Below are 19,128 nucleotides of genomic sequence, written 5' to 3'. Positions count from 1 at the left end.
ATGTAAATTCTGTCACATATAAGCTCAGCCTGTATTTACCATCTGGTAGACCACAGAGGTGGAGATAATTGCAAATGACTCTTGTGGGGCCCACCTGATTAGCTGGGATACTGGCTCTTTCTCTGAATTCCACCTCATTTATATAGAAACTATTATTTCTAAAGCTATTCTCATGATTATTCATGCATTCATCCTTTCAGAATAGTTTAAGTACCTCCCATGTTCAAGGTCATACAATTCAGTAGTAGTGCAGCACTGAACAGAATTAGTCCTTGATTCTGACTGATTTTACTGTGTTTATGTTTCAAGGCAGGACTATGATTAGAATAGAGGAACATCTCATAAAGTTGTAGCACAGTGAGGTGAAAATGTTCTGGCTAGGGCTGAGGCCATAGCTTTGCACAAGCTTCTCACATAGGGTGGGAATTTGAGTTGGACACTTTTAAAGAGTTCATTCCATTGGTTGGTGGTTTCGTTTGTTATGAGAGACTGTTACACAAACTGTCCAAAAAAAGAAAAAGAAAAAAAAGGGAAAGAGAAGGAGATGGTGAAAGGAAAGGAGGCAGGGAGAGAGGGAGAGAAGGAGAGAAGAAGGAGAAAAGAAAAGAGTAAGGGAACCAGGTAAAAGAAAGGAAAGAGAGAAAGGGTAGAAGGTGAGCAATGAAGGAAGAAGGAGAGAGAAGAGAGAACAAGAAAGAAAGCAAGATGAAAGGGAAATAGAGAAATAAAAAGGAAAGAAGGAATAAAGAAGGAAGGAAGGAAGGGAGGGAGGGAGGGAGGGTGGGAGGAAGGGAGGGAGGGAAGAAGGGAGAGAGAGGGAGGGAGGGGAGGAGGGAGGAACTCTTCTTGAAATAAATGACTTTTATAGAGAAAGTAGTTTCTGTTGAGTCATATAATATATAGTAAGAAGATCCAGACCTAAGTTCAAATTCCAGTTCCTCCACAAATCCTCCTTCTTTTTTAATATATATTTATTGTAAGGATACGCCCTACCTCCCCAACTCCTCCCTCCCCCCAAATCCTCCTTCTTGAGTTTCCAAATTGGAGTTAATTCATCCCTCCTGTATTATTGTGAGGATTACCATTATTTTATTGAACAAATACTCATGAAGGACACTAGGGGCAGTCCTTGATACTAAGGATATAATAATTAGCAAGCATGGAAAGCCATGTGGGATGCCTTACTGCCTTCCCCTTCTCCTTTGAGGTCTCCCTCATTTAGAGATGAAGGCAGTCAGGTGAAAATGCGCTGAATCATTTTCTGGATACATCAAGTAGATCTAGTTCCAAGCTATACCTTCTGGGCTTGCGAGGTGATGATGGAAGAAGGAACATTCAACCTCTGAACTTGTTTCCCACACTGGTAGCCATAGGAAGACCCTTGCCGAATGACCAAAACATCCTATGTGTTCTAAGGGCTCCTGGATTCCAAATCTATTCATGAAACTTAAATAGTGATCATTTAGTTTGAAAGCCCTAACTATTACCTTCCTTTACCGTCCCATTCTTCTCTTTCTTAGCCTAATGATGAAACCATTATAACACTCAATGTGTGGTCAATATCTTAGCCACCTTTAAAAGAATCTTAAGTACAAGAAAAAAGTTTGGGCGGGCGGGGGGAATGGGAAGGGATGGGAAGGGGAAAAGGAGGAGGCTACAATGCTTGATAAGAAATGTACTCATTACCTTGCCTATGTAATTGTAACCCCTCTGTATGGTATTTTCACAAAAGAAAGAAGGAAAGAAAGAAAGAAAGAAAGAAAGAAAGAAAGAAAGAAAGAAAGAAAGAAAGAAAGAAAGAAAGAAAGAAAGAAAGAAAGAAAGAAAAGGAAGGAAGGAAGGAAGAAAGAAAGAAAGAAAGAAAGAAAAGGAAGAAAGAAAGAAAGAAAGAAAGGAAGGAAGGAAGGAAGGAAGGAAGGAAGGAAGGAAGGAAGGAAGGAAGGAAGGAAGGAAGGAAGGAAGGAAAAGAAAGAAAAAAAAGAAAGAGAGAGTTTATCTATGGAGTGAATTTTTTTAATTGAGTTGAAACATACAAGACATTGAAAATGTTAGTAAAACACAAGTATAGAATGCAGTTTATCTTCCTATTTATATGATCAGAGAAGCTTGCCCACAAATTGGCCTATGACACCAGTGGAAGAGACTAGAGTAGGAAAGATACAGCTCTTAATTCATGTTCAATGGCTTCTTATACTAATGAACACCCAATTTGTTAGTGTGTTTAATTTTCTTTTTTTGAGTTCTTTCTTTACTACTTTATGCTCTCTGTGTTAGCTGAGTTTCGTGCTCTGGAATAACGACTTGCTGGATTACCTGTGTTTTTAAAAAATAAGTCCAGAAATACATAAAGGTAGATGGAGAGAAAGGGAGGGGAGGGGAGGGGAAAAGAGGGGAGGGGAGAAAGACAGAGGGACTGGGGGAGAGGGCAAGGGAGGGGAGGGGAGGAGAAAAGAGAGGAGGGGAGAGGGAGGGAGAGAGGGAAGGGACAAAGAGGAGAGGGGAGGGAGGGAGAGAGGAGGAACGACAGAAGGGAGGGGAGGAGAGGGAAAGAGAAAAGAGGAGAAGGGGAAAGAGAAGAAGGAGAAAGAGGAAAAGAGGAGGAGGAAATGAAGGAGAAAGAGGAGACAGAGACAAAGATGAAGATGAAGACAGTAAATAAAAAGAAAACTACTGAGTGAAATTGTCCTAATTCTTGTAATTACTAGCCACACTAGTAATAATCAGCTCTTAGAAGGCCAATTGATTCACTGAAAGAAGTAAGGATCTGAAACTAGTAGAAGCAGGTGATTACCCCCAAGTGGTGTTGCCCCCAGCGAACTAGGGCTGAGTTTCGGTTCCGAGGAAAACTATATAATTTCTGACCAACTGGTTCTTCAGAGCCCAGGGCGAGACATGCCATGCATACTGTTGGTCCAGGTGTTTTTGGTCAAGCTATGGACCAAGGATATTTTTCTGTAAAGGTCAACCAATCATATTTTCCCATCTTCGCATGCTTTAAATGTTAACCAATCATGTAATTTCTTATGTAAAAAGTTCCTTAAAGTTGTTCATTCAATACTATAAAAACTGTGCTGATTTTATGCTCGAGGCCTCTTAGCGTCACCGGTTACCGAGTGCGCGGAGGACCAAGCTCCAGCTTGCAATAAACGACTCTTTGCTGTTTGCATTGATCGTGGTCTCCGGTGGTCTGTGAGGGGGCATCTGAAAACGGGGTACTTCATCACTCTCCCATGTTAAGGAAATGAAAATATCCTTATTAATCTTCCTAAAGGAAGTGTGAGAGGCTGCGATAGGGCAGGGTAGGGCCAAGACATGGATAGCAACGTGGACAGTCTGGCGTGGTTGGAACAGCTATGCTTATTTCTTGGTTGTTGGGTCTTTATCCAGTTTTATATCTGCAGGGAAGGTAGATGTGATCTACAAATCTGTTGTATTTCAAATTATATTTTTACCCTTGGGTGAAGTATACACTGTGGTAGTTTGGAAAAGTATGAGTTGGATTTTCTCACGTGTGTGCGTGCGTGCGTGCATGAGTGTGTGTGTGTGTGTGTGTGTGTGTTGGGAAAAAGAAGGAATCAGTTGTATTTTGCATTTGTTCAAGTTCCAAAGTGCTGATGCAGGAACAAGTGTCTTTGTTTCACATCAAATTATGGGTATTTTATTTTATTTTATATTTTAGCAAAAATGAGTCAAAAGGAATCAGACAAATATGAGTTGACTTTTCTTAAAGGAAACAGACAAGACTGGGGTCAGATGTTCCTCTCCTGTGTTCTATATTGATGATAGCTTAAGCTGCTTTTCTACAATGCTCAGGAAATAATTACAACCAGATTTATTTTTGTGATAATTATGTCCCATTCCATTCATCACCCCTCACTCTTCCACCAACGCCATCTCCATGGACCTTGCCTTTTTCATTTATTTTGTTTTGCTGTCCCCGAAGATAGTCACACAGGAAAACCATGGATTTAACTTCCAGAATGGTTAAGACAGTCGTTCACCACGCAAGGTGCCCAAAGCCGTCAGTTTCACGGACTGAATGAAGAGTGTTTTTCTCATGTTAAGGTTGTGAAGATCCATATTCTTAGACACCAAGCCAAAAATAATGGGTTTGCCTTTTCTGGTATGGGAGGGGACCCTGCCCTATGACCTAAACTGCCCACACAACCGTTGAGCAATCATCCCATTGGCCTCTTGAAACGGACAAGATGAAAACAAGGAGTTGTCACTTCAAACTGAGGATTTTTTTTCTGTTTCTCCAGAAACAGCTTATGTTACTAACAGCATTATGAAAATGCATGGAGGTTTTAGGAGAAATATCAGAGGTATTAAATGTAGCAACAGAAATCGTGTTTCATGCTGAAAATCTCAGGGTTTTCCAAAAATGTGCATTGAGGTTCTTAGTTTCCTCTGTAATGCAAATGATCTTTCTCTGGACAAGTGTATGGATTATGTACCAGAAAACTAATGGTAGTCAGAACTGTGTGTGATCAGAACTTATTAACTTTGAATGCTTACCAAATACAATGGTTAAAAAGGTAATCTTGTCCATCTGTATCACTGAATTTCAGAATTTAAAGTGGCACAAAATCTACTCTCCAAACTTCCTCCTTAATTCTTCTTTTTTGATGCTAGGGCTTGAACTCAAGCTCACACTCTCTCTTGTCTTTTTCAGTCATGCTTGGTGCTCTAGCACATAAGCCATGCTTCTAGCTCTGGCTCTGTGCTGGCTAACTGGAAATAAATGTCTCTTGGATTTGTCTCAGCCTCCTGTGTAGCTAGGTTTGTAGATGTGAGCTACTGGCACTCAGTTAAGGTTACAATTCTTAATCCATAAGTGTTACCAGAAAAAATTACATATCTTCTCATTTCTTCAGTTTTCTCATCTCTAACATGGACTAGTTGTTCCCACTGTATACAAGCAGAATAAGAATTAAAAATATGTAGAACAATACCAGCTACATAAGAAATACCCAATTATTGTTAGCTATAATGTTTATTTAAAACTTCCCAGTTCTCACTGCAATCTGCAGAACAGTTGAAAAAAATCTTTCCTCAGCACTATTGACATTTGGAGATTTTCACTGAAGAAGTCTTTCCAATGCATTATGGGAGTATCAGGAGCAGCTCTGGTCTCTACCCATTAGCTGCCACCAGTATCCTAATTATGTTAAAGATAGAATGTCTTCAGGCTTAGCTAAATGTTCTCTGGAGGTGTGGAGGAAGAAACAGAGGAAAATTGCCCCATGTGAGAAGTACTATTCTAGAATATTCAACTATTTAGTGCACATGTTCTAATTAGATGATGTCCTCTACCAATGAAATTGTCCAAAACATCAAAATTCCAAGCACATCTATGCCCACTTTTGAATCAAATTTTGAATTTAGGGGTCTGTGAGGTCTGTCACGGGTTCTATGTAGGCTAGCTGGCAGATGGGCCACTCCTTTGACTCTTCACTTCTGAAATGGATGTTCTTGGATAAAGAAGCAAATAAGCAGAAATAAAAGAACCTTCATCAACAATTCTTTTGTTTCTTGAGTAGTGGCTATGAGTTCTGGCATTCTGTGGCAGAGGGAAGAATCAGAAGCAACATAGCTACCCTATGCATAGGGAAGGCTTGGTAAACAGGGCGGAGAGATGATCATGTGAGTGGGAGACGGTGAATCGGGTACATTGTATGTCTGTATGGACATGTCAAAATGAAGCCCCTCTAAACAACTAGTTGATGCTAATAAAAACTATGATAAAAAAAATTCAGACTTTAACATCCAAGATGAGAAAACCTGAACTCATTTTTATAATAAAAAATGAGAACACAGATTTATCTAGTGATAGCAATCCCTCAAATATTAATAACACATCAATGAATCCACATGAAAATCCCAAAAAAATGTACATAGAACTAACTAGATTTAAGCTGTTTCTTCTATTGTTTGGGATGGGAAATGTAACATATGAAATATACCAACATATAAAATACCCAGAATAGTTTACCTAAACTAATACAGACAAAAGGCAGATTAGAGGCCTCCAAGAACTTAAGAAAATGGAAAACAGAGCAAGACTGATTAATGTATATGTATATACCTTTTGGGGTAATGAAAACATTTGAGGTCTAGATCATGTGATGGTTACACAACAGTGTAATGTACTACATACAAATGAACTATATACTGTCATATTGTTGATTCCATGCTATGTGGATTTTATCTTAATTTTTAAAATGTTTAATCAGTATGTGCCCACTACATTTGAGAATGTCCACTAGAGAACATTTATTATAAATACACAAATACAAAAATACTGATGCTACAGGGGCCAAGTATCTAAAACCATGCATTTCCAAACATTTCAAATTGCCATTGTTTAAATTCCATTACACTCAAAACAGCAATGTTTATATAGAGACAGAATGATTGAGGGGTTTTCAGACTTAAAAGCTCAGATATCCAGCTAGAATTAAATCAGTACAACATGACCAAGAAAACGGAGATGAAGCCTACTAAACAAAAAAATTAGTTTAAATATCAGGAGGTATCACTCAGTGGTGAAGTCAGCTATATTTTCAAAAGGGCAGCCAAAAGGAAGTTATCCAAATCCCATAATTTGGGCCATTAAAAATGAACCTGAAAAGAAAAAAAAAGTTAAAAGGCCAGAAAATACTCCCTGTACACCAATTTTATACTGGCAATTGTGAGATTCAATGACAGAGTGAGTGTTATAACTTCTGGTCCAACAGCCAATGGCTCCAGCTTTCTTATGGTTTGTACATAGGTAGGCCATTTGTTTGTCTTTTCTACCAAAGAATTTATTTAGGGGAGGATTTGAAACATGGAAGATGAAAGATGCCTCAGAAAACAAGAATTCCCTTGAATTTAACTGCTAAAACAAATCAAATTCATATAGCTGTCACATAGCCATATTTTTTGCTGTGTCTTTGTTCTATGTTTTCACTTCTTTGTCTGGTCACTTTTAATAAAAAGCTCAAACAATTCTGTTATATGGGGTGAGTGACATTGCAGGTTACATAAACATAGGAAGTCATCAACCCTCCTTCTTGGAGAGGAGGGAGATCTAGGCCAGATAAACCCATTGAAGGCAGACAGAGTAATTAAAACAAAAAACAAAAAGGGCAGACTGAGTCCCCATAGGCCCTCCCACCATTCTTAGCTCAGAACGTGGATGCAAGAAGAAAAATAGAGAGATTCCCATCAGCCTCCTCACTCCAATGCTCCTCTCTTGGCCTTAGAGGATAATAATCTCTTCTCAGAGATTCCCTGGGACAGCAGGTGAACTCTGGAGAGGATTACTAGTGATACAAAAAGAAGTAGCTAACATTTATTGAGTTCTTTCTCAGATGAAGAAAAATTCCTTAAGTAACTTGCCAAACATCGTATACCTGGTAAGATGTGTCATTCTTCTGGGCTAAATGCCTGAACAGACTGGGCACCAATCGTTTAGACATTCTGCCTCCTGGAACACAGTAAACTCAGAGAAGCTTGTCAAACCTAGAGGTGCAGAAAGTCCTTTCTTGAGGGGGAGATGATGCCTAATCCTGCAAGACAAGATTGCATCTTGTTCAGTGGATGAAGAAGGGGTAGCAGTCTGAACCAGAATAGGGAATAATATAAACAAGTATTCCAAGCTGTAAAATCGATTTCTTGGGCTTTCTTCTAAACATAGGGACGACAACGATGATCCAAGTTAAACTGCATCAAAGGTCCTGAAAAACATGGGATCAATGAAAGATAATGCAGCCCAGGATACAAGTGGGTTTTCAATGTGCGGCTATGAAGTACCTCTAGATTGGTGTTGAGGCTCAACCAATGCACAGCAACTAAGCAACAGATTGCAGCTCCAGAGGCCTGGGAGAGGAGAGAAAGGAAAAGTCTGATGAAAGAAGCTCAGAGAAGAATGCATCAGTAGAAGCAGAATGGAGGGATTCCTGGGACAGGGAGGGCATGCTGGCAAGTAGAGAAAGCTGCCCTTCAGCCATCCTATTCAATACATAGATGAGGCTACTTGGATACTCTAGACTTGGTTCACAATGGCTTGGCAAATGGGTGGGGACACGTGGACGCCCAGATGCACTGTGATTTCCTGCTTCTCGCTGAACCTTTAATCTACCAGTTGTGTGTCCTTGCCCCGGGACCTGCGCTTTTGGCAGAACTATGTGCTAGTCGGCAGAACTATGTCCTATGTTTCAGCCAATTGTCGCTTCTCTGCTTCAGTCAAAACATTCCCTCTTCATTCCCCACTACATTCCATCAAGGCTTTGCCAGAGGCCTGACCAGGAAAAGAAAAGAATCTGAAGACTGAAGTCCCGGTGGGTTAGACTTTCCAGATAATGCTGACATTTTAACAAATGCCTTTAGCGCTACAGAGGAAATTTGGTGGGAAAGTTTTAGGCACTGGCAGGGTGAAGGGAAGAGCTGTTTTACAAAACACTTATTATATGCTTGTTCTTTTCAAATGAAGCCTTGTAAATGATAGCTTAATTTGATTCTATGTTTATTATCTGTGCTTTCTCCTCCACTCTTCCTCCCCTTTCTCTTTCTCTCTTAGTCTTTCATCTCTTTATGTGCCTCATCTGTCTGTCTGTCTGTCTTTCTGCTTCTATATCTCTATCTCCTCTCCTCTCTGTAACATTTCCCTATACATCTTCCCAATCATACAGAAATATTGGATTACTGCATATTATTTGTATTTCAGCCTTGTTCTATAGTTGTATGCACACAGTTCTTCAAAACGTATAGACTTGCTTTCTCCTCATATATGTTCAGCGTTTTGTAGCTATCATATGCTTGCTTGAAAATGAATGGCTTATACGCTATTTATTGGGTTCAATTCTTATTAAATCAATTATGTTAATTTTGTTTCCAAAGTTTCTATAGCCTATTAACTATCTGCTCTTTTATACACAAGTTATAGATGAAGATAGTTTTTAAATTTCTCCTTGCATTTGTACTAATTTTTGCTTCATGTTTCTCAAATTTATATGATTAGGTATATTAGTTTATAAATAACCCTCTGTTGGTTTTTTGTTTGTTTGAAAGAGAAAAGTTTGAACTCAGGGATCCCACTGGCTTAGGCAGGCATTCTATCATTTGAGCCACACCCCAAGCTTTTCTCCCTTTCAGTTAGTGTTCAGAGGGGGTTTGGAACCTTTGCCTGGGCATATCTCCAACCCTGATCCTCCCAATCTCCACCTCTAACTAGCTGGGATTACAGGATAAACTCCGGCACTCAACCTTATAAATTATTTTCCATTATGTGGTTAGCCATTTATGTATACTAATACTACTTGGTCTGATAATAATATAGCTATACCACATATATTTCAATAACATTTGTGTAACATATTCATTCTTTATTTCTTCGTAACAGATCATCCCCAAAAGTAGTGGTTTAAAACATCAATTCCACTTTTACTACCATACCAGACAATGTATGTCAGGAATTGTGGAGAGACTTCACTGGATAGTCCTTGCTTGGGGCTGAAGTTAAGACATTGGCTGCAGACCCAGTCTGCTTGGAGTTTGGGGATCTGCTTCCCATATGACTCCTGGCTGGCAAGCTGGTGTTAATTGTTGGTGAGAGGCTCAGCTCCTCCCCACAGGGGCCCTTCCTCAGGCTGTTGAGCTGAGCACTCTCACAAAGTGGTGGTTGAGTTCCCCCTGGGGGGGATGGAAGAAGAGGATCAAGTGGGATGCCCCTTCCTCTACTGCACTAGTTCCTCCACTTCCTGTTAGAGCAGCCCACATCCAAAGAGAAGGACTGGACCCTGCCTCGTAGAAGGGAGCTTTGCCAACTGACACCAGTGCTCGCCACTGCCACCTCTGCCTTTCTCTACTATTTTCCTTTCCAGGTCTGTTCTTCAACTTCCTAAGTGAGCCTCTTGGACACAGATATAGGTGAAATTTTATTCTGCATTATATCCATTAGTATCAATTTATATTATCTGTTGATTAATAACAAATTAGGGCTTGTTGCTATTATCTTTCTCTCTTTCCTCGACATCTTTGAAACTAATTTTCCTTACATTCCATGTTTTCTGTTGTATTCAATGTGAAGTTATGCATCTGGTTTACACTCTTTACAGGTTTTTCTATAAATCTGATCATTGCTATTCTACTTCAAATACTAAAGAAAAGAAATATCTATCATGTGAATTCACATTCTTCGGAATTTTGTCTGTGGAACTTAGTTAAGAATTAGGGGTGAAGCAAGCTAAGTGAGAAGAGGAGAGCTGTGAATCAAGTCTGCGTGCTGACTGGCAAAAAACCTTCATTGATTGAGAGGATTTTAGGTAGGAGAAAAGATGAGTGAAGAGGGACACAAAGGTTCCAGCCAGCCTGCTGAGGCCAAACCAGATAACTCCTGCTCGCATGATTGGTTCACCATTAGCCAGATGTTCTCAGAGCTGTTCAGTTTGATGACCAATGCACAGATTGCCACAGATGAACATTTCAGGATGTTAAAAACCATGGAGTTACAGGTCAGTCACTGAAGGAAAAGAGTTGTTTAGAAGCCATCAATAAGCAGAGAGAAACTATAAGCCATTAGATGGTCAAGACTGTCAACTTCCTGTGGGCTAAATCTATCCCTACCCTGGGCCTCAAGAATTTGTTTCCTGTCACCTCTGGAAGTGATGTCACACATGGGCAGAGTGATTTTAAAGTAACAGTTATCAACCACTTCCTATCCAAACATGGGAGTGCTCTCTTAGACGCTTGCCTCTCGAGATTCTAGGGCTGCGAGGCATACCCAAAAGACAAATACCATGAGGACAAGAACCCCTTGGGCTTCCTTAACCTTGGCACCATGAGAACAAGCTCTGCCTTGATCTGATGACTGAAAGGTTGTGTCAGAGTGCCATGAACTCCATCGAGAAGGACCAGCTACAGTACCCCAAGGACAGAGGCCAACTGTTCCTTCGGGAAGAAGTGGCTGGGTTCCTCACCTACTACTGCAAGGTACCTTCTCGCCTAGATCCAGAAAATGTGGTTGTCCTCAATGGCTGCTCCTCTGTCTTCTCTGCACTTGCCATGGTTCTGAGTGATCCGGGGGCGGCCTTTACTAGTCCCAGTTCCCTTCTGTGGTGGCTTCGCCTTTAGCTCCGTTTGCAAAAATTGAGTTGATGATTCCTGTCTTCCTGGAGAGCAAGTTCATTTCTGAAAAGGCCCATGTTCTCCAGATCACTGTAGAGAAGTTGGAGGTGGTCTTGCTTGAAGCTAGGGATAAGGGAAACACCATCAGTGGTATTGTACTAACCAACCCTCAGAATTCTCTGGGTGGTGTCAATTGATGGAATACTTGTCCTTTGCCAAGAGGCATAGCCTCCACATGATCATAGATGAGAGTTGCATGCTGTCCGTGTTTAGTGAAGACATCGCATTCCGCAGTGTTCTGAGCCTAACAAGTTTGCTTGACCCTAAAAGGACCCATGTGATCTGGGATGCCAGTTTGGATTTCGGCATCGCCAGCTTCTGTCTTGGTGCTCTGCACACCCATGATAGTCTTGTGGCCTCTGCCATGTGCTCCTTTGGCTGCCTCCATGGTGTCTCTGGCATCACGCAGTACAAGCTAGGCCGATTGCTCCAGGACAGAGGATGGATTGATGAGGTGTACCTGCCCACTAACCACTCCCGGCTGCGGGAAGCTCACAAGTATGTCACTAGCAAGCTAGAGGCTCTGGAGATCCCATTTCTCCCTTGTAGGTCTGGCCTTTCTGTGTGGATCAACCTGAAAGATTACCTTTACGACCCAGCTACATTTGAAGAAGACCTGCTCCTCTATCACTACTTCCTGTAAAGCAAGCTGATATTATCCCATGGCAAATTCTTCAGGTGTGAGAAACCTGGCTGGTTCCACCTTGTCTTTGCAGAAAAACACAATCAACTCAAAAAGGCTGTGAGTCAGTTTCTTCAGGTGCTACAGGAGCAGACACAGGATTGCTTAGAGAGACTACTGGAGGATGCCCTGAGGGAATGGGGTATCTGCTTTCCATCCAGCAGCTTGAGTCAGGCCAGCCACATGTTCAAGGGTCCCAGGAAGCAGCCTCCAGCTCAGAGGGCTGTAGTTAAACAGTGACTCCAATGGAAATGGTCTCAACTGACCCACATCAATCTCCTAAGCTGAGCGTCTGCCATCTTTGGAAGCTTTGCATTGTTTTAGTCTTTGCTAGCCATGTGTATACAAAAGGATATATTTCTTTTTTAAAAATTGGGGTTAAGGTGGTAGGGTCTGGAGAGGGAGAAAGGGAGCTTTCTGGCTTCTTATTCAAGTGGTTTTATTTTTTTATATTTTAATGCCTAATAAATTCCATATTCTTAAAAAAAAAAGAATTAGGGATAAAGCAACTTTTCCAGAAAAAAAAGTTGTTTTGCTTCTTCTTTAGGGCATCACCAATCTAATACCACTTAAAAATATTATTATTATCTTTAAGTAGTTGTACAAAAGGGTTTCAATTCAAGATGTCAGTTTGTAGGTATAGTGTATCTTGATCAATATCATCCTTTTCATAATTTTCCCCCATCTCTCCCAACCACACCTACCCCCTCAAAAAATATTAAGTATAGGGAGTTAGGGACCATGAAGACAGTATGAATTCAGCATACAAATCTACATAATGGTTAGTTATTCATGAGGAGTTTTCATAATGGATTTTCTGTTTCCATTTGTGATTTTAAAAAAAGTTTTCTGATTGTTTTGGCTTTTTTTTGGTTCTGTTTTGTCTTAGTATGGGCATTGGTCTTGTCTGGTACCTCATCCCATTACAAAAAATAATGAACCATTGAACCTTTGTAATATTAGAGAGATTGTTATTGCTTGTGTATTCAAGTCCCTAACTTCCTGTGTGTGGGGGGGGTATTGTTTGTTAGTTTTGTTTTTCTTCTCTGACTTTTTTTGTGTGAGGAGATTGTTGTTTTGATGGATTTTTTTTTGGATGAGGATTTCCTTACTTTCTTCTTAGCCTAGTGCTTCAAAGGCTTTTCAAATCTGTATTTGCTGGATGCAGATGGTTCATGCTTATAATCCTAGCCACTCAGGTGGCTGAAATCTAAGGATTGTATGATCCAAAGCCAGCCTAAGCAGGAAAGTCCATGAGATTCTTTTTTAAAATTTTTTTATTGTAAGGATACTGTACAGAAGGATTACAGTTACATGAGTAAGGTAATGAGTACATTTCCTATCAAGCATTGCTACCCCCTCCTTTGTTTTTCCCCCTTTATCCTTTCCCCCATACCTCTCCAATTCCTCCCTCCCCTCCCCCAAGTTGTAAAGTTCATTTTCAACAAAGTATCCTGTACATCTCATTGTTACAATGGGTCAACCTGTATTCTTGTTCCAACATTTTGTTATTTCTCTTCCCCTCACCAAATTAGAAAAATGTGTATATAAGATGAAGGGCACCAGAATCAAATACAGTGACAACAGGAGTTATACCATGGGGGAAGAACATACAAAAAAAAAGATTCTTCATCTGCAATTAACCACAAAAAAGAGGAAGGAAATGATGGTGGAGGACGTGGAGGAGGAGAGAGCAGAAGTGGAGCTGTGGCTCAAGTGGTAGAATACCTTGAGAAAAAAAGAAAAGAAAAGAAAAGCTGGGGGACAGCATCCAGACCCTGAGTCAAAGCCACAAGACCAGAAGAAAAAAAACACAAAATTATATTAGCCAGAGAGGTTTCAAAATACTCTCAACTAACTCTCTGTGGCCATCAGCCACAAAACACTGGTAAAAATCTGCAGCCTGAATCTAATCATGTTGATCATTTACTAACACAAAAATATTGACAGCCCCATGAATTTAAATAGGCCTCAGAGCCTAATGATACAATATTTAAAATTCCAGATAAAACTCAAAATTACATAGTTTATGAGCCAGTAAAATATTAATTTAAATATAATCAACTCAAACCAGGTCCAAGATGATACAGATGCTGCATTATCTGGAAAAGACATAGCAGCTCTTTCAAAATGGCTTCATACAGAAAAGCAAATCCTTTTGAAACAAATAGAAAAACTGTCTTCAATCAAACAGAAATACAAAGAAGAATCAACTGGAAGTTCAAAAACAAATATACAGTAAGGGGCTGGAAGGTGGCTCAGTGGTAGAGCGCTTGCTTGCTTTGCATGCATTAGGCCCTGGGTTTGATTCCTCAGCACCACATAAGCAAAAAGAAAAAAGCCGGAAAGTGGCGCTGTGGCTCAAGTGGTAGAGCGCTAGCCTTGAGCTGAAGAGCTGAGGGACAGCGCCCAGGCCCAGAGTTCAGGCCCCATGACCGGACTCCCCCCTCCCCCCAAAAATTAAACTTATGAGATGGGTTGGGTGTAAATTATATTAATTACCATTAAAACTTCACATGTACAACATTTTTCAAAGCATCAAATTGCCATATTAGTAGAACTAACTTAAAAATGTGCTCTTAAGTCATTTAGAATTCTTTTTTGTAAAATATGAAGGCCCTTAAAATATATGTGTTCTGGGTGACTCCAACATATCTGGAGCTCTACAAATTCCAATATTTATAAAAGGGAATATATTTCCCAAGTTTTTATCAATTCCCTCAGCTGTAGTTTATGGTGCTGGGTAGGTAGTTCCTAGAATAGTTGTGAGAATTAAGTTGCATAATGCATGTTAAATGTAAGCATTCATTCATTATAAGGTACTACTATTGTTATTTTGGTGCTATCACATGCCTGTTATACTGTATTGAAATTGGTTTGGCAATGAACATGGTTTAGGCTGATGGCTATACTGTATCCTGGTATGTAATCTTTTGGGTAAATGCCCAGTAGTGGAATTGCTGGATCATAAGGTAGTTCTATGTTTAACTTTTTCTTATATTGGTCATGGGGCTTGAACTCTGTGCCTGGGTGCTGTCCCTATGTTTATTTTTTTGAGGAACCTCCAAACCCAAGATATGGAATTAGCCAAGATGGCCTTCAATGGATGAATGGATCTAGAAAATGTGGAATATATATATATATATATATATATATATATATATACATACAGTATATATACAGTAAAATTCCATACTGTATGTATATATATATATATATATATATATATACATACAGTATGGAATTTTACTCATCTATTAGAAAGAATGATATTGTGCCATTTATTTCTATCAAGTGAAGTAAGCCAGCCTCAGAGAAACAACGGTTGCATGGTTTCCTCAATTTGTGATAGAATATACCTATAAATCTAGAAGTAAACACATTGGGATGGAGCATATGCAAGCGGTTACAAATGAATTAACTAAAGAGTCCATAGAGAGCTCAAGTGGAATAATCTTTTAGGAAGATTAGGTCAAAACCCAACAAAATCAACACCAGGAAATAGGTACATCCACGAAGGAGGTGGGAAACCAAGAGGAAACGGGTAGATAAATGAAAGGGTGAGTCAAAGCGGGGTGAGATTGTTGAAAGGGTTGACACTGATCAAGGTGCATTGTATAGAGGCTCAGGGACAGCGCCCAGGGCCTGAGTTCAAGCCTCAAGATTGGCAAAATAAAAAGGATGCATTATATTCATAGACTGCTTTGTTATATAGCACCTCCTTTGTACATTTTTTTGTGTTTTTTTTTTTTTGCCAGTCCTGGGGCTTGAACTCAGGCCCTGGGTACTGTCCCTGAGCTCCTTTTGCTCAAGGCTAGCGCTCTACCAATTGAGCCATAGCGCCACTTCCAGCTTTTTCTGTTTATGTGATACTGAGGAATCAAACCCAGGGTTTCAAGTATGCTAGGCAAGCACTCTACCACTGAGCCTTATTCCCCGCCCTTCCTTTGTAGTTTTAAAGATAATTTTAAAAAAATTAATCGATTTTGATACTTGTCACCCAGCTGGACTATTGTCCTTGTATTTCTAGACCTAGTATAAAGGTAGACAAGTAGTAAATATTCAAGGATAATTAATTAAACTGAATTGGTGACTGGAGTGGAAAAAATAAGCTTCATAACTTTTTAATAGCTAAAAAAATACTAGGTGCAGAAAACAAACTACAAGCTGGTGGGAATGGAGTGGACCCAGAAGTCGTAAGATACTCCAATGGTGAGTTCCATAGTCCCTTTTGTTCCCTGTTTGATGTTTTGTTTGATATGGTTGGGATGTGAGGAATCCTTCATACAAATTAAATCCTTCTTAAGAAGCTCACACAAATAAAAATTAATTTCAAAAAGTCACACAGATATCTCTCTGGCTGAGGATACCTTTTGTGCGCTCTCTTCTTCCACTGGAGAAAGCAACTGAGAGAACTGCTGTGGCTTCAGTTTGAAACTCTCTGGACAAGACAGCTGGGAAGATCATTTCCAGCTCTGAAGTTCCACACATGAAATCTTCCTGTGAGAGAGCAGATAGAATCATGAAGTTCCTTCATGACACAAAGCAGAGGCATTCCTAAAGAAGAAGAAAAAGAGACCACTCAACCCAGCCCTCAAATATGTCTTAAATAATGTATCTTTTTTTTAAAAAGTCTGTGCACTTTAGAAGCAAAGAAGACAAGAGGGAGTTAAGACATTGGACGTGTCAGTTAGGATACTTCCTGCTGGTGGTAACAGAAGACTGAACTAGACATGACTACAGATTTGGCAATTTGTTATTTCATAGGAAAAAGAAGGCCAAAGACGGACCAATATCAAGATGAATCAATGCCATACTGACCTTGTCGAGGACCCAGACCCTTTCCCTCTTTCTTGCTTTGCCATCCCCAGCAGACAGGAAAGGTCTCATGCTGTTGTTGCAAGATGATTCAGTAATTTCACATGCAAAAGTAATCGAAACCCGGGAAGAAAAGGAGTATTGCTTCCCATGAGGCCTTTCTGGAAGAGGGTGACTTTGAAGAAGGAAAGAAGAAGCTCTGTGTTTTCCTCCATTTGTAGTAAAAACAGGGAACCAAAGTCCAAGTCAACTTCCCACTACAATTACATTTGAGAAGCGTAAATACTAAACACACCAAGACTTATCTGAAGACCCTGACTGGGCAAGAATTATCAGCAAGGATTTAAACAGCAAACAGATGTTAGACTCCAATGAGGATAAACTGAGTTTAATATTGACTAGTTTTGAAAAGATTGGGGCAGAGGACTGGGAAACAGAATATGATTGAATACTTGAGAACTTCCACAGTACCTCCCTACACACATACATACACACACACACACACACACACACACACACACACACACACACACACACACACACTCTTCAAGAGAGGAGGGATGATAAGAATATTATTAGGACTTGGAAGGAGAGAGTTCTATGAAGACAGTATCTTCAAACTTCCTGTAAAGAGTCAGATAGTAAACATATCAGTCTTTGTGTGTTTCCTGTCTGTCTTCCTCAATAACTTAACCCTATCATTATATCACCGAAGTAGCTGTAGGCAATATTTAAATGAGAATATGTGACTTTCTTCCAATAAAACTTTTACAGACACAGAAATTCTGATTTTATGTAATTTTCATACACTATGAAATAATATTTATTAGAATTTGTTTTCAACAATTTCAAAACATATGCAACTTACAAGCCAGACTGGGTGGTGGGCTAGATTTACTCTCATGGGACATGGTTGTTAAGACCTGTATTAAGGGGTACTGCAAACTTTAGCACAGGCAAGCAGCCAACCTAATTGGCACTATAGGGGAAAAGCTGCAGGAATAAGGACCTGCACCCTATTTTCTGGCCTAACCTAAACTCTGCCATATTCCTAGTTAAAAACCCAACCAAAATCCAAACAGTAAACAAGCCCATTAAAATTGTCCACATAATGTTATCAAGACAGAGAGAGACTCAGTAAAGAGGGGTAGAAAGGATCTGAAGGAATAAACAGGACATATCCGGCATAGTAACTTTCTCATGTTGTCGGTATACTATTTCCTATTTTGTTCCTTTAGTAGTTAACATAAACTTATAGGTGATTTATTGTGCTTTCCTCTTTGGGGACAGCAGGGCAAAGAGATATCTTACTCAGAATGCAGGCAGAACTCTTATGCATTGATATGGATAGCTTTAGATCTAAAGAGAAATAGAAAATAGGTTCTACCCTTGGTGCTCTGAACAAATTTGAAAAAGGAGAGCTAGCCATGGAGTGGGCTTCTCAATTGGCTTTGAAGTTACAAAGTATTTGGCTTCTGGAATAAGCCTTCTCCAATAATCCATGTCAACCCAAGAGCCATTTGCTTTTCCTTTGGGGCTCTGTAGACTTACAGTCATTTTAAAGTAGATTTGACTACAGTTGTGTGTGTGTGTGTGTGTGTGTGTGTGTGTGTTTCACTGTATTTGCTATAAGTCTCTTACTTCCAAGTGAGAAAAGTCCAACTTAATTCAGCTTAACCCTTAAAAAGGAACTTAAATGAAAAGTTCTAATTTATAATGTCAAAGGAGACCTGACTAAGCCACAAGACTAGCAAAGAGTAGACGGCTTTTATTCCTGGAAACTAGAGATTTGCACACCAGCTAATCTCTGTTTCATGTGTGATTTTTATATTTTCAAGATCTGAAATGTAGATCTCAAGTTTTAGATCATAGAATCAAAGTTCTCAGAGAAAAGAATCTTTGGTATAATTTTGATCACATGACACTTCCTGGACAATCAATTGTGGCTGGCTGGTTGGTTGGTTGGTTGGCTGGCTGGCTGATTGGTTGGTTGGTTGGTTGGTTGGTTGGTTGGCTGGCTGGCTGGCTGATTGGTTGGTTGGTTGGTTGGTTGGTTGGCTGGCTCGCTGGCTGATTGGTTGGTTGGTTGGAAGCTATGGGCTTATTATGCATTTTTTTTCTCTTAAAAAAGAAGGAAAGAAAACAGTGCATTTGCTTCTCACCTTTCTGAATGTGAACATTTTGAGGACAGGGTCTTTTCTATGCTATCACCACAGGACCTGAACATAGTACTCCATCATAATCTTTGGAATAAAAGAACAGATTTTTGCAAATGACATTTTCCTTGGTTCACTTTAAATTTCTCCTATTTTTAAAACCATTTAAACTTTGTTTTAATGTGATTGCACATAATCATCAAAGCACAATTTTTAAAATAAAGTAAATTCCAATATCAAATTCTGGATATCAAGTCATAAAAGTAGTATAGTTATATCATATTATGCTCCATTTTGCTG

The 19,128-nt window shown here is 39.7% G+C and overlaps 1 pseudogene; it reads left to right on the top strand.

The window, feature by feature from the left end:
• Window positions 1–10,322: 10,322 nt before the first annotated feature.
• Window positions 10,323–12,094, top strand: LOC122107556 (annotated as a pseudogene).
• The last annotated feature ends 7,034 nt before the right edge of the window (window positions 12,095–19,128 follow it).

Source organism: Dipodomys spectabilis, unplaced genomic scaffold, assembly GCF_019054845.1.
Source record: "Dipodomys spectabilis isolate Male_0828 unplaced genomic scaffold, ASM1905484v1 ptg000051l, whole genome shotgun sequence".
Taxonomy (NCBI): domain Eukaryota; kingdom Metazoa; phylum Chordata; class Mammalia; order Rodentia; family Heteromyidae; genus Dipodomys; species Dipodomys spectabilis.
Note: the sequence above shows the minus strand (reverse complement) of the source record. Positions and strands in the feature narration are given on the sequence as shown.